This window comes from Gallus gallus, chromosome 5 (genome assembly GCF_016699485.2).
Source record: "Gallus gallus isolate bGalGal1 chromosome 5, bGalGal1.mat.broiler.GRCg7b, whole genome shotgun sequence".
In the NCBI taxonomy this organism is placed as follows: domain Eukaryota; kingdom Metazoa; phylum Chordata; class Aves; order Galliformes; family Phasianidae; genus Gallus; species Gallus gallus.
Window position 1 is genome coordinate 38,296,062 of NC_052536.1, and position 23,304 is coordinate 38,319,365.

The 23,304-nt window shown below is 41.1% G+C and overlaps 1 long non-coding RNA gene across 22 annotated transcripts in view; it reads right to left on the minus strand.

Moving 5' to 3' along the window:
- The window catches only part of LOC107053519, a 182,685-nt gene that overhangs the window by 106,099 nt on the left and 53,282 nt on the right, over positions 1 to 23,304 (minus strand). For 16 of the 22 annotated variants that reach the window (XR_005860464.2, XR_006939507.1, XR_006939511.1 and 13 more), the window contains exon 4: positions 19,438 to 19,562. The exons of 4 other annotated variants lie outside the window; for them this stretch is intronic. This is a non-coding gene — a long non-coding RNA (uncharacterized LOC107053519). The remainder of the gene's footprint in view (positions 1 to 19,437; positions 19,563 to 23,304) is intronic. 2 more of the 22 variants (XR_006939504.1, XR_001466835.4) reach the window with 1 other exon arrangement.

Consider the following 23,304-nt stretch of genomic DNA (forward strand, 5'->3'; position numbering starts at 1 on the left):
TGTGCCTCTCAGGGTTTGCATTTATTACTGCGTGGCACTTAACATCTTCCTCAGCCTACCAGAAAAAGAATTCACTAAAAGTCTATAGGAAACTTTCCTTGTTTCCTATCTTCTGCAAGGATTTCTCTAAGAACACTCCTCTGCTTTCGTCTTACTCCTTCTCAGTTCTGCATGTCACTCAGTTCTGGAGGGCAAATCTGTATCGGCTGAAGTAAGCAGCGTGCCCAAAAACTCAATGGCTTTATTCTACATCTCACTAGGTGGCTGATCTTTCTCAAAGGAAGAGAAGGGCTGGTGTTCCACTCAGATAAATCCACTCTGCACACTAAGAAGCTGTCTCTATAAAATATGTTAAAAACAAGTTTTAATAAAATGTGATTGTACATTTGAGAAAATAAAAGACTTGCCTTTGTATTCAACTTTATGGATGTCAGATTAAGAGACAACAAATGTTTGAAAAAGGGTGAGAAGCTGAAGTTGTTCTGGTGGGCCCCAGTATGGTACTTCAGGGTACAGGGCTGTTTGCAGGCTGAAGCTCTGGAAACTTCAGGCTGTCTGTGAAGATCTCTGATTTTCCTACAACGCTTTGCAAAGACTCTCTGCATGTGTATAACTGTAGGTCTGCATAAGGCAAGACACTAGCATCCTCTGGTATCGCTGCTCTAGGAAACCCCCTGTGATATACACTTATCTCAACAAATAAGGAAGAGAGATGCTGTTTAGAGACAGACAGAAAGATAGCATTACCTTTTCTGAATACCACTTACTTAGTGGCTCTGGCCTGGCTCCAAGCCAGGAGATCAGCATGCCCTTGTCTTCATTGAATGAAATCCCACCTCTGACTGCCAAATAGCCTCAGGCAGACAGAGATTCCACCAACCAACCAAAGAGCTCTAAACTCATTCGCTCATGGTCCAAGATTCTTTCTAACCCTGGGGGGTAGAGAAAAAAGAAGAATGTCCCCCAGGTAACAATCTCTTGCATCACACAGCCTGAGCCTAATAAAGGTCTACTGCTGTCTCATTCCATTGCTAACACTGTGACTCTAACTGCCGTGTACTACAAATTAATTCATTCCTTCAGGCCTTGCTGTTCAGTAACTGGCTGTCACAGCAATCTCCCAAGGAGCTAATTGAGAGTTGTGATCCGTGCAGTATTTCCATTAGTGCTGTAATGACAGGCAGCCAGACACACACATACATGCACGCACACACTGCACAGGTTCTTCTGTCCCCACAAAGGGAAGCAGATAAGCCAGAGTCATCTCAAGTATTAAGCGGGAGATGGAAGAGATTTCTGTGATTCAGACTGAGGTCAACCAAACTTTGCTTGAATGAGAGAGATTTGCTGGGAGCTCAAAATACGCTCTTAATTCACACAAGTGGAGTAAAACCTTTGACATCTTCCTCTTCCATACAGTGGTTCTATTCCCAGAGACAACACATCCCAGCAAATCACCTCTATTTGACAGGACATCCTCGTTGCATGGTGGGACCTGCAGTCTCTATACAGATACTTCCTTAATGAGGATGATTACAGTTGTAGTTGTGTGTAGCATTACAGAAGCACAAAAAAGAAGCAGCTAGCAATATCAGATTCTTACAGGTTCTGCTTAGCAAGCTGTAGAGGTGTTAACATGGGAATAAATTATTCGATCATTTATGATGTGGTTCATACAAGAATCTGAAAAGCTCAGGCATGAAGTCTATTTACAGTCCTAGCCTCTTTTTTGTTTGTTCTTCCTTTCGTTCCCAGCTTCCATAGAATTAGCAAGAAAGACATTAAACACAGCACCTTCTTTAACTGTGCCACCTGCTGGTAAACAGTCATCTGAAAGGACATGTTTCATGTCCTACCTGGATGGACTACATCCCCATGGTTCTCTGGTCTCAGTGAGAGCCTGGAAAGCAAAGATCAGGCAATTCTGCACTGCCACCGACGATTACTTAGCAGTCAGTTGGAATGTAAGAAAACTTTGTACTCCTTGATGTTTAACCACTTTTTTGGACTAGCTCTACAATTAACCTTATCATATCTGAGGTCTTGTCTACATACATACAAACAATTAACTTAGAAGTTAGTCAAATTGATGCAAACTAGTTCAGTATACACTTCCTTCACTGAGTGCTTTATTAAAATCCAAAGTTGTGATTAGTCATCTTTGTATGCTAAATACAGTTTCAAAGTTCAGTGGGAAAACAAATGACAATAATTATTTTGAATGACAGTGAACGAATCCTTCAAAAACGTTATATCAGTAGGAGGCTTTATAGTCTTAGAAAAGAAAAAACAAACACAACTCTATTTTAAAATGTTCCTGGTAATTAAAAATCTGTGACATTTTAAGTATCTAAGGAAAGCAGGATGCATTTGCAAGCAAACTGTTCAAAAGTGACCTGTGTGATTATTACAGCAATCAGACAGATCCAAGTCAACAGCTCTGTTCACCCTGAAATTGAGACTGTTGCACTGGCAGAGGTTACTCAGAAGGCTATGCATAAGGAGATAGCTCATGCTCTCACAAGGGGACGACATCCTCTGCTGGGCAAGAACTCTTCTCACATAGAATCATAGAATGGTTTGGATTGGCAGGGACCTTTAAGATCATGTAGTCCTGACCTCCCTGCTATAGGCAGGGACACCTTCTTCTAGATCAGGTTGCCCAAAGCCCCATCCAGCCTGGCCTTGAATGCTTCCAGGGAGAGGGCATTCACAGCTTCGCTGGGCAACCCATTCCAGTGTCTCACCACCCCCACAGCAAAGAATTTCTTCCTATTATCTAGTCTAAATCTACCCTCTTCCAGTTTAAAACCATTTTCCCCTCATCCTATTGCTACGTACCCTTAAAAAGTCCCTCCCCAGCTTTTTTGTAGGCCCCCTTCAGTTACTGGAAGGCCGCTCTGAATTCCCCCAGGAGCCTTCCCTTCTCCAGGCTGAAGAGCCCCAGCTCTCCGCCTGTCCTTGCAGGAGGCTGGAGGTACTCCAGCCCTCTGATCATCTCTGTGGCCCTCCCCTGGACCTGCTCCAACAGCTCCATGTCCTTGTGTAAGGGTCCCCAGAACTGGATACAACGCTCCAGGTGGGGTCTCATAAGAGCAGAGTAGAACGGCAGAATCACCTCCCTTGACCTGCTGGTCACAATTCTCTTGATGCAACTCAGGATACAGTTGGTCTTCTGGGCTACAAGCTTCTGGCTCATATTGAGTTCTCCATCAATCAACACCCTCAAATCCTTCTCCTCAGGGCTGCTCTCAATCCATTCTCTGCCCAACCTATATCCATGCTTGGGATTGCCCCAACCCAGGAGTGGGACCTTGCACTTGGCCTTGTTGAACTTCACGAGGTTGGCATAGGCTCACCTCTCAAGCCTGTCCAGGTCCTTCTGAATAGCATCCCTTCCCTCCTGCACCACTCAGCTTGGTGTTGTCTGCAAACTTGCTGAGGGTGCACTCAATCCCACTGTTCACACAGCCTACAAAGATGTTAAATAACATCAGCCCCAGAGATGATCCCTGAGAAGTGCCACTTGTCATCAGTCTCCACTAGGACACTGAGCCATTGATCACAACTCTCTGAGTGACCATTCAGCCAATTCCTTATCCAGCAAGTGGTCCACCCATCAAATCCATTTTTCTCCAATTTGGTGACCAGGATGTCATGCAGGCCCAGGTCAAATGCTTTGCACAAGTCCAGGTAGATTATGCCAGTTGCTCTTCCTTTATCCACCGGCATGGTAATTCCATCATAAAAGGCCAACAATTTTGTCAGGCATGACTTGCCCTTGGTGAAGCCATGTTGGTTACCACCAATCACCTCGTCTTTATTTTCTCTGTGCTTTAGTAGAGCCTTCAGGAGGATCTGCTCCATGATCGTGCCAAGCACAGAGGTGAGACTGACTGGCTTGTAGTTCCCTGGATCTTCTTTCTTTCCCTTCTTAAAAATGGGGGTTACGTTTCCCCTTTTCCAATAAACAGGAAAACATAGTCTCAGGTTTCCAGCAGCAGTTTTCTAGCAAGGGAATGAGAGCTGCAAGTTCTTCACAGCTTTCCAGAGAGCACAATATGCTTCTCTGACTATCACTGCAGTCTGGCTTTATAAATATACCCGGGGAAGATACCTATTCAAGGTCTACAGACAGCCTTAAGGGCTCAGATAGAGGATTAAGTTACTGAGGCTTAAGAAGTCATGGCATATAATCTTAGCTTGGTAATTGAACACGTGCATGCTCCTGGCATGTGATAAATGCAAGGTCATTTGACTTAACCTAGGAGAAGACAGCATTAAATGGAATTACCCCATGCCTGCTGCAGGCTAGTTGTGCACACAACTCTGTTAGCATAGCTCAGCAGACACAGAGCAATTTGTCCAGCTGTGCTAAATGTTACTGTATTTATAAACCCTGGTTCTGCCCAAATGTGACATGAGAGGAAAAAAGTTCTTTTAAAAGAAGTCAGATGAGTTTGATAACGGAAACAAATTCAAAATCTTTCACGACTACGAATTGCCTAGAGAAGGTGGGTTAAAGTAGAATGTTCTGAGATATCCATGTAGTCCTGGTGTTCATGTCTATAACTGTGATTTTCCTGTCTATAATTATGATTTTCCATTGGACATATTGGCAAAAGAAAAAAAAATCTCAGAGGGACACAGCAGAAGGAAAGGGGGATGAGAGGTACCTGCCTCTCCTGCACACAACCAAACTGAAAGCTTCTAGCACGCCAAGAATAGCCCCTACCAACACTCCTTACAGGTTTCTGGACAAGGACAACAGGGTGTCAGAAAGTTGAGTTCCAAAAGTCCAGGGGTGGATGTGATCCTGGAGAAGTCCACACAGTCCGTTAGTGTGATTGCATGCAACTTTGTTTCAGGCATCATTCAGGGCATGTGCAAGGAATATGCCTAAGTGGGCATAAAGCCATCTCTGTTATTGATGTTGGGAAACTTGTGCCATAAGTGGAAAAGGTCTTGAGTTATGAACAATAACTTCATTGTTACAGAAATACGACATGCCACAGCAGAAAATAGTACAGGCCTCAAGAGAGCAGACTACAACAGGGAGCACTGAGGAGAAAGGAGATTAAGGAGGCTATTACGGTTTCACCAAACTGAGCTCCTCCACCAGCATGGCCTGAGCATCTGCTAGCACTACCAAAGGAACGCCTCCTGAATCTAGCCACACTCCTGGTTTATACACTCCTCCCCAGTGTCATCAGATTTTATACTGACTCTTGATTTCTGGCACTATTTACTTTTTAACTCACAGTACGTTTCCTGTCGGTGGTTTTGATCAGATTTTACAGCTGTTAGGCTTTAAATAAAATATCTGTTCCACTTAGTTTTATTCTAAACTACTGTTCACTCAGCACCACAAGGCTGTTTGTTTAATACCCCTAAGGTGGGATGGGGGAGAGAACCAAAAAAAGTAAAAGTGCAAGAACTTGTCTGTTGAGGAAAGGACAATTTAATAAGAAAGAAAAGATGATGATGATGGTAATAGTAATAAAGAGATGCACAATGCAATTGCTCACCACCAGCGAACCAACGCCCAGCCAGTCGACCTTGATTTTATTGCTCAATGTGATGCCATATAGTATGGAATGCTACTTTTTGGCCAGTTTGGGTCAGCTGTCCTGGCTGCATTCCCCCCCAGCTTATGCAACCCCAGCCTCCTTCCCGGCAGGGCAGTGCAAGAAGCGGAAAAGACCTTAACTTACTGTAAGCACTGCTTTGCAACAACTAAAACACTGGTATGTTATCAACACTATTTTCACCCTGAAATTGTATCAGCTACTGTGAAGAAAATAAACTCTATCCCAGAGAAATGTAGAACAACTGCTCTCACTCTGAAAGTATGCCACATTTTCCCCTCTGCTCCAAGGACTAAAACCTCCTAAACGCAAGATTCATTTTGACCAACACTGTAGCTATGTCAGGTAAGGCTACAATCAACATTAGAATATTATCTCTGGCAATGGCCTAGAGCAGATACTGAAAGAGGATTAGAAACAGAGCAGAAAGAGGGTGTCCTTGCAGCACTAGCATAACGCATCCAGACATCTAATCATAGTGACCCAATACACCTTTCCAGGTTGTACTATAAAACACAACATAGTCTGGGTCATCTTCTCTTACTCCCTGCCTTTGCCCTGGGTATTAGTTCATATTTTTTTAATACTATGGAATCCACTGCTACAGTAATTCTTCCGTTTTTAATTATTAACCTATAAATAGACCTGACTGTCTATTTCAGCTTCTAGTAATCTGCCTGGCCTAAGAATCTTCCTTTCCTTGATTTTGGAGTTGGCAAGTATCTTTGCCACCTTCCTTCCCAGTGATTTTAATGAGATATGATTTTGTGAAGGATGTAAACACATTCACAAAACTTCATAATGCAAACTCAGTAATATCATCAGAACTGTACTGAGTGGGAAAATATGAAGCTGGTAGAAACTCTGTCAGCTAAGCTACATTACTGCTGCCATATTTGGTAGCCAGTCAGGCTGTGATGCTCCAACTGTGACCAGCATACAGCTTTCCAGGTATATTCTTAGCTGAAGAAATATCCACCAACTACAGAAATTCACTTGGCAACCTAGTCTAGATATCTATTTTGTTTGTTCTGACCTTATATATAACTAATCTCCATTCATGCAAACCAAAAGAACTCCATAGCAGGTCTAATATTAACATATTCAGCCTGAATAAACTGTTTGGTAGGATTTGGTGAACTGGGACAGCATTAAGACAACAGCAATAATACACTATTGCTTAATACTTAGACTACACTTTACATGTAGAAGTACTGCAAAAAACATTACTTGATTAACCAATTAATCAAAAAGCTACAAAATTAGCTACATTAACTAATTAATGAATCAAGAAGCTATTAAAAGCCTGACTGAAAGGATATCGATTGCTGCTAGAAGAAACAACGTAGTTGCAATGTTATGTTGCAAAGGCAAGAACTTCAAAGTCAGAAACAATAGTTCACAGATCTATATAGACCTATGTGCATGGATTTAACGTACATGCTAAAGGTTTGCGGTATGGGAAACCAGAAAAGAGCTTGAAAATACACTGTCCAATATAAGTACCAGGTCAGGCTGGATGAGGTTCTAGAACAGACATCCCTGTTCTTTGCAGGGCAGTTGGGCTACATGACCTTTAAATGTCCCTTCCAACTTAAATGATTCTATGATTGCAAGAAAAAGGGTTGTTAGAAAGTGAACCACTTTCAAATACAAAAGATCAAGCTGTGGCTGAAATCATGCCTTGCAAGAAATACTCACTCTGAAGAAAAGCTAGGAAAAATTAAGAAAAAACATACTCTTACCATATTTATAGTCTCCAGCATCAGAAATTGCATGCATTATGGGTTCTCAGAGATGTACTGAGATATAAACTACACTGAGTATTTTCCAATTAATTAACCCTTGATGGGAAGATGTGAATGACTTGCTCAGTAAATGCAACACAATTCAGTGTTCACAAGAGTTTTCTGTTAGCCTGCATTCTGTTAACCTTCAGAAGCAGAGGAGACCAAGATCTGCACCCAAATGGAGTAAAATGGAAGAAACAGAAACACCCTTCCCATTTCCAAGTGCTTGGGATATGAATCCCCTGAGAGCAATTGAGTTAGAGATGCACTTTCTTGTTACTTCTTGCTACTGTGGCAATTCCTTTACAACCCAAGCTCCTTTCCAAGCTACATGCGCTACAGAGCAAGACCGCAGCTAATTTCACTAACTTCTCTGATCTTTCATATCACTGATTTCTTTACCCCACTTTGACAACAAGGCCGAGCAGTAGCAGAGTTCCAGCTGCTATTTGTACATACGTCATTATAAAGCTACAGCAAAGTACGAGTTAAAACGGCTGCACTGATAACTGCCAGCAGGTCTTGTGCAAAGGTTCTGTAAGAACTATGGGTTCATCATTCAGAATCCTTCATCTCTCAACTGAATTGCTATAGCAGCACCTCTGGCACAGAAAGGATGCCTGAGACTGGACCTGTTCTACCTAGTGATTCCAGAACATGGAATAAGAGGATTATTAAGGCTGGAAAAGACCTCTAAGATCATCTAGTTCAACCGTCAACCCATCTTCACTATGGCCGCTAAACCATGTCCTTCAGTGCCACATCTACATGTCTCTTGAACACCTGCAGGAACAGTGACTCCACCACTTCCTTAGGCAGCCTGGTTCAACACCTGGCCACTCTTTTGGAGAAGAAATTTTTCCTAATATTCAACCTGAACCACCCATGGCACAATTTGAGGCAGTTATCTCTCATCATATCGTGTCATATCATCATAACATGCCAAGCTATGCCTCTGTGCTGGAGATTAAAAAACTGCAAGCAGCAACACAGGCATTATAGACTGTGTGTAATCTGCAGACTGCCATGCAGTCAACACAGCAATAGGAGAGTAGAAGGGTTACCTATTTTTCCTAAACTGACCTGTGATAAAACAGGTGTCATGTAATGAGACTGCTGATCCACTTCCCTCCACTTTCTTATTCCAGTGTTCACTCCCCCCCCTTAAATTTTATTGATTTTCAATCTTGATTTGGTAAAAACAGAAAATGAGAGTAGAATATTATATCACTTAGCATTACAGCATTTGAGAGACAGTCACATCAGCACAGCTGAAGTCGGAAGGAAAGGAAGTTCACACCAGGTATTGCCCTCTCTCATTAGGCAATTATATGGACAGAAAGAGCTCTTGTCTGAGTGCAGAAAGCTCTCAATTTGCATGGCTCTTGAAGCCAAGTACTAGAGCAGACTACATTTCATTCATCTTAATTGGCATAAAATAGAGCACGTTATGGCAGTCAGTCTCTTCAAGGATAAGCAGCATAAATCAGATTATAAACCCTGGCATGCAAGGCAGCCTGGTCCCAACCCTCGCTTCCTATGAACACTATTTTTGGTGCACACTGTATTGCAGAAGTCATAGATGCTACAGATAACAACCAAGGCTAGATGCCTGGGCTACAGCTTAGTAAAAAAATGTACAGCATCTCTGTGACTTGATGTAGAACAGAGTCTAACATTTTCTACAAAAAAACTCCAACATTTTTTCTATGTCACTTCCCAAATTGGAGGGGGGGGAGGGGAGGGGAAGCCAATTCTGAAAACCATAGTCACAAAGGCTTTTTAGTCTAACCGTAGTGAATGTCTACATGGCATACTGCTGGTGAGGAATCTTCCCCAGCTAATACTGGATTAGTAATTCTCTCTTTCACACTGTATGGCTCTGGAATCAACTCTACTGCTCAGGAAAAGCCCAGGCTCCCTGACTGAGATCACTATTTATACTGGATGCCCATTAATTGCATTGCTTGGAATGATTTGCTGTGAGTTTTCTTTTTTTTTTTTTTTTATTCTAGCTGCATTATGTCATGATCTGATGATTGATTGGGCCCTGTGAGCAATCATGAGCCCAAGCCTATTGCTGCTAGCTTGATAGAGTGTATATCTCTATTTCATATTCAATAATGATGAATGGTCATGGCTTACATTTATATAGCGCCTTTCATCCAGAAAGATCCCAAAGCGCTTTACAAATTGATTTACTGTGCAAACTATGGGGTTTATTCTCCGCTTCATAAGCTCGTATAAATCCCATTGAGTTACTTGCACTTCATCATGGTACTTGGTATTGCCCAAACAAAGCACAAGCACTCTTTATAATATACCTAGGAGAGAGTCAGGAAGCACTTACGAAAATATGCAAGTGTTCAGAACCTCAGTTTTATGTCTTATCCAAAAAGCAGAATATTTAGCAGCAAACCATCTGCCTAGTCCCCTGAAAGTGCAACTTTCTGTGCTACTAGCAGGGCTTCCTGTAGCAAAGCACTCCTTGCAGAGGTCATCTCCAAGGTCTGAGCCTACCTGCATGTGACTGCACCCTGAGGCAGCAGCTGTTAAAAGTCAGTTTCTTCTTGTTTAAAAAACAAACAAACAAACAACAACAACCTCACACACTATTAAGCAGAAAGCTACAATCAGTTGACTACTAGAAGCCAAGATAGGTTTCATGGGCTTCTACTCGACTTAGAAGAATGGTAGTAATAATGACCGGATATTTAGTCATTGCATGATGCTCTATGCTAACGTTTTGAAGAATATTACCCACTTCACTTCTCTGTTCAATTTGGGGTGAGAAGTATGACACACCGTGGCCATTTCCTGCAAGAAGGAAAGTTCTACCTGAATATACAGAGAAACATTTTCACTATAACACAACATTGGAACACGTTATCCAGAGAAACTGCGGAATCTTAATCTCTGAAGGTTTCCAAGTCCCAGCCCAATCAATCCTCTCCATCACACTCCTCTGCCCATCTAGCACTTTTCCCTTCCTCACTTGATTCCTCTCACGTCTTATGTTCTGCATGCCATCATGGCTCATGGTCCTCCTTCTGGCTTTGATGTAACTAGGAGTGGCGTGAGAATAAGGGTGCTACTCCTAGTTCTACTCGGTGAGATGAGAATGGCCTTCACATGTTTGGAGAAACAGTGACACAGAGGACCAGATCAAGGCCCACAGATCCAAGGTAAAGCATGCAACTTTATCAGCAGGACAGCAAATAAGTAGCACCATAATGAGGGAAAGTACTTGCTTTTTGCTGAGAGCATTATCAGAATTTAGCTGTCAGACACTAAAAAGAAGCTCATATGAGCTACTGAAAAACAAATCTCAATAATTTGCCTATTTTTGATAATGCAGGGATATCAGGAAAAGTATAGTAATGACTCTTCACCATATTTTAAATCCTTATCTCACTCCTTCCGTACAATGGAAATAGTTCTTTAGCCAACAACATCAATACTTCAGTACAGTCAAAACATGCATTGCTGGCAGTCCAATGGCAGGATTTATTTATTTGAGTTAACACCAGAAGTTAAAGGTTCCACTTGCTCTCCCAATAAAATGTTTAGAAAGCATGGACTTCCATAATTGTCCTGTTTGGTAGCTGTAATCAACAAAGAATGATGAACTCATGAGATCAAAGTCAACTTTTTATAAGGAAAAACAGGTTCACTGATAGAATAGCAAGAAATTCTTACAATCTGCTATCTAGAAGCTCTAGAAAAGCCAAAGAATCATCCTATAGCTACTGTCTGAGGACAGAATAGAGTCTTAGTCATGGATTACACAACCCGATTAAGCTCTTCTAACTGGATGACACAACCAGAGTAGGGTACCAATAAGCAGTGTGATGCAAACTACATAGGCTGACTGAGGGCACCCCAGAAAGCAGGAGCAGAAAAATAAGTTCGTCTCATGCAAAGAGACATCGTTTGTTCTTATTATTCAGCAAGTAGTTGAAAAGATTTTTCAATTTTTTATTCTTTGACAACTTGCTAACAACCATGGGACACCTCATCAATGTTGAGGAACAAGCGATAAGAGATCCATGAAATAATTCTCAATTAAGGAAATCCTATCAAATTAATTAGTTAAGGTAACAGGGTCAGAGCTTATTTCCTGGCAAAACAGTCTTTTACTTCATATTTAAATACCAGCATAAATAACATATATATTGAACTTTTACTGGCACTCAGCAGAAGAGTCAAGGATCAAACAAATGTTAGAGACTGAGATCCTCTCTAGGAGAATCCATTCCTTCCATAGAAGCAGTCACATTCAGAAGGGCAGGGATGCCAAGGAAGCCTATATCAACTTGCATAGCTTTATCTGTTCCAAGGATAAAGAGAGCATTCTGACAGCCATCCACAAGCATCAGCCTACACTTTGTTCACCAGCGCTGAGCTCACATCACATCACGATTGTCAAAAAGGAAGAAGATATAGCCAATATTTTGCAAAAGAAAGCACTGACTTTCAAAAGCTTTAGAAGAGAATATGACAGGTGGTATTTAAATACCTTAACTTTTATACACAAAAATAAAATAATGCCATGTGGCTTTAATAAAATAAAATTGTCAAGTTTCCTGGCCTTTGCAAGCAGATCAGTTTAGACAAAATACAACAGTGCTTAGCATACTGTGATCCAAAGATCACAATGTTCAGCTTCACAAGCCTACATCATTGTATGTCTGTACACAATGGCTTCCACTTAGCCAACTAATCTTTCCCAGAGATGGTGCAACAGGAGCCCACAGCAGCAAGAGCTACATGCAGGCATGGCACCACCTAGGATGAATGCTAAAGCATAAAGGGAGCACTAAAAAATGTAAATCAGAGCATGAGCAAACAGTGTTTTACGTGAGTTTATTACAAAAGTGGAAAACTACTGTGCTCCTGATTTTTTTTCCCCAAAGCAAGTATCAGAAAGCATGAATCCTATTTGTATAAGAAAACACATGATTCTCTTCAGCTTCCCAGTGCGGAGGAGCATGTTGCACTACACCATCCCCCTGCAGCCCTCCCTCCCTCTCATCCGCCGTAGATATACAAGGCTAAGTTGATGAGCTGTTCAGCTTAGTGTGAAATGTGTTACATTTTCCCCCCAGCTGCTTCCTGATTGCAGTATTTACTTTTAATCTCCTCTGCCTCAATGCCCGATAAAAACTTTGTCACATTAGATGGTGACAGATGGGAAAGAGAAGGGGGGGATCACTGCAAGGGAACGTTCTGGCTTCCCAATAATTTTTCACAACGCCAATTATGTCCTTCAGTGCTTCCCGGCATGTGCACCCATGTCAGCAGAGAAGGAAATAGAAAGGCATAAATAAAGACAAAACCAGACCCTGCATGGCTTTAATCTGCAGAATAACATTTCTCATTTGGGTGAAATATTGTTGGATTTTCTTCCTGTACTAGGAATGGAGATGCACACACATACGTACACACACAGAGACACGTACACAGAGTTCACAACCGCCTGCCTTATGCATGAGTAGTAACTCCATGGTGTTGTGAATGGAAAAGAACAGGTGTTTTCTGCTTTCTGCAAGATATTCACATTCAGAAAGCCAAGTGTTTGGCTCCTTAATGCAACTGCCATTGATTAAATGGGGGTAATACAAAAATTGTCACCTTTAGGGTATGAAAACAGTTCTTAGATAGTTAAAGATCATAGCATGTCACACTGTGCTCGAGGCTGCTGAAACATCGGTTTACAAGTCTAGTCCTAGATGCTGCTGCGTTTGCCACCTCTAGATGTTCCATCCAAGACAGGGGGTAACAAAATAAAATCTTTCAAATCTGAGTTTCTTCCTTTGGTCTCCTAGAGAAATGAAACACAACAGTAACAGCACGAATTGGTGGAGATGTATGCAGCAGAAGCCAAAAGTAATCATGAAGCAAAGTGCGAGAGCTTCAGGAGGAAGATGAGAGATTTGACCTGGGTTTGACATCAGCCTATCTTATCAGGACAGAAAATCCTACTTTGGTTGCCCTTGCTGTATTTAAGAAAAAGCTTTATGGACCTTCTTTGTAAACAAGAAAAATGTTTATTTGAACTGACAGAACCACAGCTACTGGTCTCTTCTTGACATCTATGGCTCAATCCCAAACAGGTGACTTCCATACCAAGCAGAAGAGGAATTCTGCTTCTGTCCCAGAGAAGTACATAATGAAATGACAGCAGCTGCTCCAGGGTACGATAGAACTACAACAGAAATGAGAGGAAAGGAGCTTCAACTGGAAGAAAAATGGAAAGGTAACTTTAGATGTAAATGTTATGATGGTGTACATGAATGTTCACAGATAGAATGAATTCAGGCATCTTCCATCAGGCCAGAACTTGGACTGTAGGCAACTTGATTTAAAGTCAAGACAATGTCCCTTGTATGAGATTAGAAGTAAGACGCACTAGATATGAAATAAAGCAAGTACTCTATTGCCTCTCAAATCAAGAAGCTTCTGGGTTGCTACAAATTGGCCATTAGCCAAGGAGATATTCATTCAGCCTTTGGAAAGAAAAATAAATGTGAATGAAAGATCTCCGGGCTCAAGGCTAGAAGATTTAGTAGACAACAGACAAAGGGCTATAAGACACAGAAACAATGAAGAAGACACAGATAAAATGAAGTGTGCTTTATAAGCCGTCAGGGAACAAATGGCTAGAGCCAGCACAGAAAAGATATTACTAGCAACCTGTTGCCTTAAGTTCTTTAAGTGTAGTGTTGCTATGCTGGAAATAGTTAACTAGTAACAGGAACATTATGATCTCAGACAGTTTCCTTGTAGTTGTGAAGTACCAGATTTCAGCAGTCGTATCTGTATTTGTGTCTGTCAGTATAGACTCATTAGAGGCAGGTTTACAGCACTGATTATGCCAAAGAAATTTCCCCAGAAGATCAACTACAATGGGCTCAGCATGATGTTATTGTGGCGGGGAAAAATGCCATCTTCCCTACAAGCAGTGAGGAAACACAGGTTTCTGAAATACTTGCAGTCTGAAAAGGGCACAAATTAGCAGTACCATGCTGGCTAGAATTCAACAGATGTAAGAATAAGACATAGGATCTACTTAAAAGAGAAAATTCATGTGAAAAGTTATGTCAAAGCAAATTGATTTAAGGAAAAGACTAGAATTGAAAAATTCAAATGTGAACCATTTTTACAATGCAGCTGCCTTTCCAAAGCATAAGTTCTGAAGAATAGAAACTGTATATCGGCTGTACCTGGTTGGAACCTCTGGAAGGAACCTATGATAAAACTGTTAAGAATAGCAGTGTATCTGCAAACAGGTGAAATGGATAATTGCTGCAGAGTGTACTATATCACAGGGTGATGTTCTTCATTCCTTCTCCTTTTTATAGATATATTAACCTCAATCCCTTGTGGTTTACTAATTGATAAAGATTCTAAATAATAAAATGTATACGCATTCAGATTGTTTTCATCTAGCTTCCAGATGAGTTCCTCAGCAAAATCGCATTCTCAACAGGCAGTATTTTGACAAACTAAAGAAAAAAGAAAGTATATACAGAGCTGTACTACCCTAATGACTTCCAACCTAGAAGTATGATTTTCCCAGGCCAAAGAGCTGAATCACATATTTCTGATACTCTCAGGAAATAGTCAATTACTTTTACTTGAGTTTGTTGTCACCTGTACATTATGTTAAAGGAGTGGGACTGTCCTATGAATCAGAGGCAGAAGAAACATTTTCCAACTTATACTTTTATTCCCTTCTACTTTAGAAGGGTAAGAAGTGCAAACGCAAAGGACCCTTTCTCTTCTTTCAACCAAAGTTTATCAAACAGTAATCATGCTAAGGTTTCTTCTTGTAGTTTAGCTGCCTTGCCTTGAATACTCAACACAATCAAAAGGATTTCTGTTCACCTATCTTAGAGAGTACATTTAGATTGAGACTACTTAAGTACAGTAACCAAGAGTTAGAGAATCCTTCTGGCTTTCCTATTAAGAAGTTTGTACATTTTCATGTATCAGACTTCCCTTCATTGAGGCACAATAAATTTCCTAATGATGGGAGAAAAACAACTGCCAGATACTCAGTGACTGCGTAGCTGTGCACCAGAAGGATTCCACATGCTACCCCATTAACTTTAGTCTCTGGAGAAAAGAACTCAGTCTCAGTATGTGCTCAACTTCGCTCTGCCCTGACTTTTCTTAGTGAACATCACCAGTTTCTCTGGGGAAAACTCCAGCTCCTGAAAACAGGAAATCCACTTGGTTTTCCCTAACCACATGGCTCAGCATAGTAATGGAAAGAAGGTAAGTCATCAGTTCAAGTCGAAAAATCTGCTTACCTGTTCAACACAAATCATTGCAGTCTATTTGACTAAGATTATCATAGTGTTACATAATGTAAACATGTGGGAAGTGCTCACTTGTTTTGCCAGTGAGCTCCAAACTGCTCTTAAAAGAACACAGAGGGCACAACTAACAATCCAACTAGCTGTCCAAGAACTGCCTATGTTATGTTAAAGAGGTAGTCAGGAATTAACAGGTATGCTTTTCCTTTGCCTCTTGCATGAATACATGCAGCACTTATTTCTGCAGCTTCTCAGAGGATTGTGCTTGTACCTAGCAATGTGCTTGTCAAGGTACTTGTAAAAAAAAAAAAATTGCACAAGAATATGGCCTATACTGTTTTAAACAGTTCAGTGAGTTCAAGCAGCTTTCTACAAAAGACCTAAAATCAGTTTCTCCTTAGTCTTTTTGAACAGTCTACTCACAGTTTGCGTAGTTAAGAGCAATGACAGGAAAAAAGAAAGAATAACGTGCAAGTAAATTTTGGCTGACCCCTGCTATCTCACAATTGCAGGATGCTTACCACACTCCTGTGGGAGATCATGTTTTTCAGCACTCACCCAGCCACAGGGCGCTCACTGCCATGCAGGGTGAGCCGCAGCAGTGACCTGCAGTGTGCAACCAGGAGAGCAGAACAGTGGTCACCCCGCTAACTCTTGCTGAGTGGGTCTCATTAAAATTTTCAGACCCTCAGTGAAAACAGAGAAGTAGGGGGCTCAGAAGCTTAACATAAGATTTAATATCAGCACTTCTAGTTGCCCCTTCATTTGCACAGTAATCTCCACTGTAGCAACTTGATACCTACCCTTCCAATAGAAGAATATGCAGGTTAAAAGGATTAGTGATAACTTCATTCAGTTGGCAATTTCTGGATACTTAATACAGTACGTAACAACTCCTGACACAGAACAAAGCAACAGACAAGTACTGCATCATCAACACTAACTAGCTTTTAGCTTATAGCGTGAACATCTCTGGGATTCCTCAAAATACTTGCAAGAGCACCACACATGGCAACTGCAAGAAGCAATCCCACTGTCGGGAGGCTCAGCGCCACTATACAGAAGCCCGAACGTTCACTAGAAAGATTTTTTTTGAGGTCCGCTTAAACACATCATAAATGTGTTACATAACATACATAAGCTACATAAACAGAGAAGCATTTTAGCTGGACTAATGAATAGGCATCAATGTGTGGATACTGTCACTGGTGACATTAAAGACTTTTATGGCAAATCCAAAGAAAACTCTCTCAGAATATTCTATTGATTTTCAGGTGAATAATAGGTATTTACAAATTATCTGTGCTATTTGGCTTCAAATTCTTTCTTATTTCCTTAAAAAATGACCCAACTTACTTAGGAAAAAAATCTCAGTGAAAATTCTTGTGCTTCTTATTCAAAAACTCTCTGTAGCATCAGCATATTTTCAGGACAAGAGCATCTTTTTCCTCCTGGTCTGCAGAAACTTAGCATGGATAAATATCTATTGGTCAGGGAAAATAACACGTTTTGGATACAGAATCAAAGAGTTGTTTAGAGAGCCACTATCTGGTGGAAAATCCTTTGCTCAGAGCAGATGCAATTTTGTTCAGAAGCACACAAGATGATTTCACTACAATTACTGTTTTAACATGCATCTAAAGACAATTGTTGTGAGATAAAGGAGTGATAATAACTTCTCTTTTTTCAATGTTAGTGAGAAGATTTAGGGCTATATTCAGCACTGGTTCTTAGCATGACAGAACATAGGAAAACAGGAGAGAGTTACAACAAGGTCTGTGAATCTGCTGAATGGACAAGCAAGTATATTCCAACCCATGCAGCATGGAACAGACACACTGTGGGGCACTTGAAAACAGACATAACTTGGAAGGAAAGGAAATGCAAAAATGAGTTGTTAATAGCTCTGGATGAGAGGTAACAACTCCCAACAGCAAGGTCACTGTACCCAGTGGTGTCCAAATCAGCAGTGCACAGGAGCATCAGGACTAGACCTATGTACAGCTCATCACCTTCTACTGAACAGGAGGAAACAGAACAGGAAAGTACTGGATACGCTCTGTGGATCTTAAGCAGCCAGTGAACCACAGCTGAATAGGAGGGAGCATCTAAAACAGAGGCTTAGCTCAAAGACTGCACCCTACTATCGCAGACCAAAAAGTGAGCAGCAAAACCACAGACTTCAGCAGGATAAAGCAGCAAGACCATATTAACATTAAGATCTAGGGCCTCCACCCTTCCCCTTCAAGTAAGTAACAAACAAACAAAGAAACAAATTGTATAAAGAAATTTCAGAAATAAGTTTCAATCACACACTTTTTGCCCACAACTAGTAAAGGAATGAACTGGGGCCCTCTGGAAGCTGAACAGGAGCCTTTTGAACTTCTCAGGGTTTGTGAAGGGGAGGGTAGCGGGTTTCAGATTATCTCACAGTTCGAACTCGTTAATGAAAGAAATAAATTAACCAAGCTCATTTTTCAGGGAATTCTTGTGTAAACTGGAAATTTTCCAGTCTGTGAGCCCCGCGCTGTGCTAACCCATAAATCACAGCAAGCAGGTTGTCTGTATAGTGATAGCAGCACGTTGGGAGACGGAGGCGGGGGGAGAAACCAGCATATGTTCATGGAGGAAAAAAAACAACAGAAAAGCAAAACAGAAAAGAATATCTCCTTGCCCACCACTGGAACAAAATAAAAGTCTTGGCCTCAGGCACGGGAACATACGCTGTCTTCAAAGAGCCCCCCAAACCAGGGGAAGGCACCTGAAACAGGTCAGCTTTTAATTGAATACAATATTAATTACCGCGTGCACCATTAACGATTTGTGGGATTTGACTAATTAATGTAATAGTTTTTGAGTCACGCTCATTAAATATGAAAATTACGCTGGTGAAAGGTATTGGTTTCATTATCAATCTTGTATGGACAGGAATGGGAGTGGGGAGTGAGAGTGCAGGGGAAAGATTCCTACGCCAAGTTACTGTGTTCTTAGCTCTCTCCTCTTGGAATTGGTTCAGATGGCATAAGGAAGAACTAAAGTGAAGAGGAAAGAGGCAAAGAGAAAAGCAAGCACTGCCTAGTGGCGTGAGCTGGTGGTTGCAAGTCAGGATCCAAAAGCTATCAGTCTCTTAGCAAATTTCACTTTTGCTTAGCAGACAAAGCTGACTGGTCTGCACGTAGCTCCAACTAGTTGTTTTCACATCCCATCATAATGCTAAGTTTCCTTCATGCCCTTAGAGCAAGTATAATGAAAGAAACTGATGTCACATGGGGCACTTAATTCATGGACCCACATAAAGCACATGGTGGCTCCTTAGTGGAAAACTACAGGCAAAGTAATTATCACTGTCACAAGTCAGCTCCAGAACATGATTATGCACTACGGGTATGTTGAGTTGTACTGTCATAGGACACATCTAGAGATGTTACACCTTTTATACCTATCCAGTAATCCAGAGCAGTGGCAGCACTAATGTACTCTGGAGGGAACTGCCATCACATCTATTCAGGATCTCTGGGGAAAGAAGTGCTGGCTGAAGGTATTTTGGTTACGCTTCTGCACACACTTCAGGGACTAAACACTGATGTTCTTCCCAGGAGCGTGCAATACAGCCACAACCAACAGGTCACCACACTACACAGATTTTTGCTCAAATGTTTATAGTTGCTTCAGACTGCTATAGTTCCCATGGATTCTGTCAGTGACAAAATAGAGGACAAGGATTGCAAGTCTCACCTCTGCTTTTGACTGGTGAAACACTTTCCTCTAGGAAGCATGCCAAGGAACCATGCTCAGCTCCTCTGACAGTTTCACCATGATGGATAGCTAAACTCCATCACTGCAGTCTCTTCCTCTTTCTCCTCAAAAGAAGAGAAAACACAGTAACAATAGGGCAATCACATACCAGTTACCATCATGGGCACAACAGACTCAATGTAGAGAGACTACTATAATTTAATCATAGAATTACTCAGGTTGGAAAGGACCTCAAAGATCATCAAGTCCAACCACAGCCTAACCATAGTACCCTAACTCTAAAAACCCTCTGCTAAACCATATCTCTGAGCACCACATCCAAATGGCTCTTAAACACATCCAGGGATGGTGACTCAACCACCTCCCTAGGGAGCCTATTCCAGTGCTTAACCACCCTTTCTGTAAAGAAGTGTTTCCTAACGTCCAACCTAAACTTGCCTTGGCGCAACTTGAGGCCATTTCCCCTTGTCTTGTCACCTGTCACCAGTGAGAAGAGACCTACCCCGCTCTCACTGTAAACACCTTTCAGGTACTGGAAGAGAATGCCTATTACTAACAGACTAGAGCAGTGATAATTAAAAGCAAACTAAAAACATCTTCCCCCAAACCCATCCACTCTCTTTTCTCTCCCTCCACTAAGCAGTGCAGAGGTTTAAGGCTGCAGTCAGTCCTTATACTTGGGGCAGGAATAACCACATGGCCACATTTAGACTACTGTGTCCAGTTCTGGGCTCCCCAGTTCAAAAAAGACAGTGATCTCCTAGAATGAGTTCAGCAAAGGGGGCACTAAGATAATAAAGGGCCTGGAGCATCTCCAGTATTAGAAAAGGCTGAGTAACCTGGGTATGTTCAGCCTAGGGAAACGAAGACTAAGAGGGGATCTGATCGATGTTTATAAATATCTCAAGGGAGTAGGGAGACAAAAGGATGAAACCATGCTCTTCTCGGTGGTGCACAGTGAGAGTACAAGGAGTAATGGCCTAAAATTTGAACATAGGAACTTCCATACAAACGTGTGGAAGAATGTCTTTATGGTAAGGGTGAAGGAGCACTGCAACAGGTTGCCCAGAGTGATTGTGAAGATGTCTTCTACGGACATACGAAATTCCACATCTGGATTGCCTACCTACATGACCTATTGTAGAGAACCTGCTCTGGCAGGAGGGTTGAATTTGATGATCTCTTGAGGTCCCTTCCAACTCCTGCAATTCTGTGATTCTTTGGAAAGGAAAGCCTTTGCAGCTATAAAAATATCCATGGTTCAGCCACATAATCAATATAGCTCACGGCCTTTTCTATCTCCTGAAACTTAACTAATTTGAGTTCACAGTGCTTAATGAATTTAGCACCCTATACTGTTGAGGTATGCTGTCATTGCTTGTTATCTATTTCTACTTCATATTAAAAGCTCCTTTAGATCAAATGAATGAGAATAACTGTTCTTAAGTGAACATGACATTAGATACTTTCAATTTCAGTTACAAGAGAACAAAGTAAGAACACACAAGGTGCTACTGAGTTAACTTTAAAGCAAGTATGCATGGCTATACTGAAACTGCAGAAATTCTGTACTTAATTAAATACCAGTCAGAAAAATGCGACAGCAGTGGGCTTCAGATCACTTATGCTCCATCAGTAGGTGACTCATTAAAGAACAGGAAAGGTTATCTATTTTGTTAGATGTTTTTGGTGGTGTTTTTTGTTCATTTGTTTTATAGGCATCAGGACCAGCCAACAAATATATTTAGGAGATAACACCTAATTGCTGCAATACCATACCTACTAAAGTGTTACAATTGCACAGACTTTATTTATGATATCATGATAAAGTGGCATTTAGGCACCAAGCAAAGTTATAAGTACCTCCTCTCTTCCCAGGATCAGACATTAACAGATAAATGCAGGCTGCCTTAATCACCCCTCAAAACCTGGTCCTGTGCTACTTTAGATTAAATGAGGACAAGAACTGGTGAGTATAACAGATAAAGAAGGTACAGTAAAGCTACAGTAATAAACAGCTTTTTCTTAATGAGACCACTTTCAGATGTAAAATAAGTGTCAAAGTTCTGCTTTTGTAAGCTTTACATGGACAGTTTAATTTTTTGAAACAAAAAGCTATTAAGAAACCAGGAAAGGGATTTTTGAGTTACTCTTTTATCATTAAGACTAGCAGGTTTTTCCTCACAAATCATTGTTTAGATGCCTGAAGATTTTGGAATAGTTTCAGAAGAAGGTATTACAGCCCCATTGAGAACCGTACCGCAGAGACCAATATTGAGTGCTTGGTAACAGAACCAGGAATATAAACCCACAGCTGTGACATCAAGGCTAAAGGAAGCACATCATTCTGAACAAAGGGATAAAAATCACTTCCTACTGTTGAAGGATCTTCACAAACAGAAACACATCTAAATTACTGTTCTAGAGATTTAGAGTGCCTGAAATAACGTGCTGATCGACATTGCAGGACATGGAGTGCATATATGTACTCAGCTCAAACTCCTACTTGCTTGGGCAACTGTTTGTTGAAATTTCGATACAGAAGGGTTGTATTGATCACATCATGCGTTTATGAACTTTTGTAAGGAACTGTCTGTCCTAGCAAGACCAGGCATCAGTGAGCAGAGTAGTGCGTTCTAAGCCAGATCTCTGGCAAGAAGCCTTCTCACTGCACAAATGCACGATGTGGAATGAAATGTAAGACAGGAAAGCAAGCCAAAGCCAGTGGATCTGCAGATGGAACAGTTTGTTGCCCCATGGAAGCCAGACAAAGCATCATTTGCCTTTTAGATGTTACCAGCACAAGAAAAATGAGTTCATTTGTATCCAATAGCTTCTTCTGCTGATGAGGAAACCAAACGTAACAGCCGTCACTGGGGCTAATGAATTAGAAGAAATTGATAAAATTGATGCTTTATTTTTTTAGTGTTTTCAATTATCCAACTCATGTTCAACTCTCTCCCTAATAGTAACTCAGTCTCTGAGCAGCTAATTAAGAGAGCATTTCTTTCCAAGTTGAAAGTCCTTGCACAGGGTTGACTGGCAGCACTCCCTAAACTTATCAATCAGCAGGAGTTTGAATTCTCAAAGATTTGGGACATGTTTTCTACCAAGCTGAAAAGACATACTTAGGGCAGGACTGCAAGAATCAGAGGATAGTTTGCCTCACCAGGTACTAGGTGGCACTTCAGAAAACAGAAAGATGAGCAAAAAGGCAGCTAACAACAGAGTCTATTCTCACTTCTGGCAGTAGCTATGTGTTAGGCCTTGCTCAGTTTGAGCTTTCATTCAAATCAGCTCTGTATTCTATAGACACACAAAGCACTCTTGGTGGAATGTTTTCAGAGAGGAAAAATTGGATAAGAGGATGTTTAACTCTACGCTACAGCTTGCTGCATATCTCAATATTTTTTCTTCTATAAAACATCTACAGATTATGATACTATCTCTGTTTCATACCAAAATGGGACACATGCTCAACAGATTGAACTGACCTGAACCTACAGCACTCTTGCTGCTTGCACTTCGCTTCCTTAGTCACTCTTACTAGATTTCTTTCAATGTCTCCACTTCCAACTAGCTTCAGACAACAAATAAGAACGTGGCATGTCACTACAGATACCTGCAGATAGAGCTTTTCACATATAGACTTTTTAAAAAAGACAAATAGTTTGTAGAGGGCACTTAGTTCGACACATCTACCAGCTGCATAGCTTCGGGAGATTTATTCGGTCTACTCTTAAATTTATGTCAAGCAGTAGTGATAGTATTGCTTGTCTTACTTTTCTGTCTTTGGTCCAAGATTTTTCTTCAGCTCCCATTTCCCCCTCAAGACTTGGCAAAGGG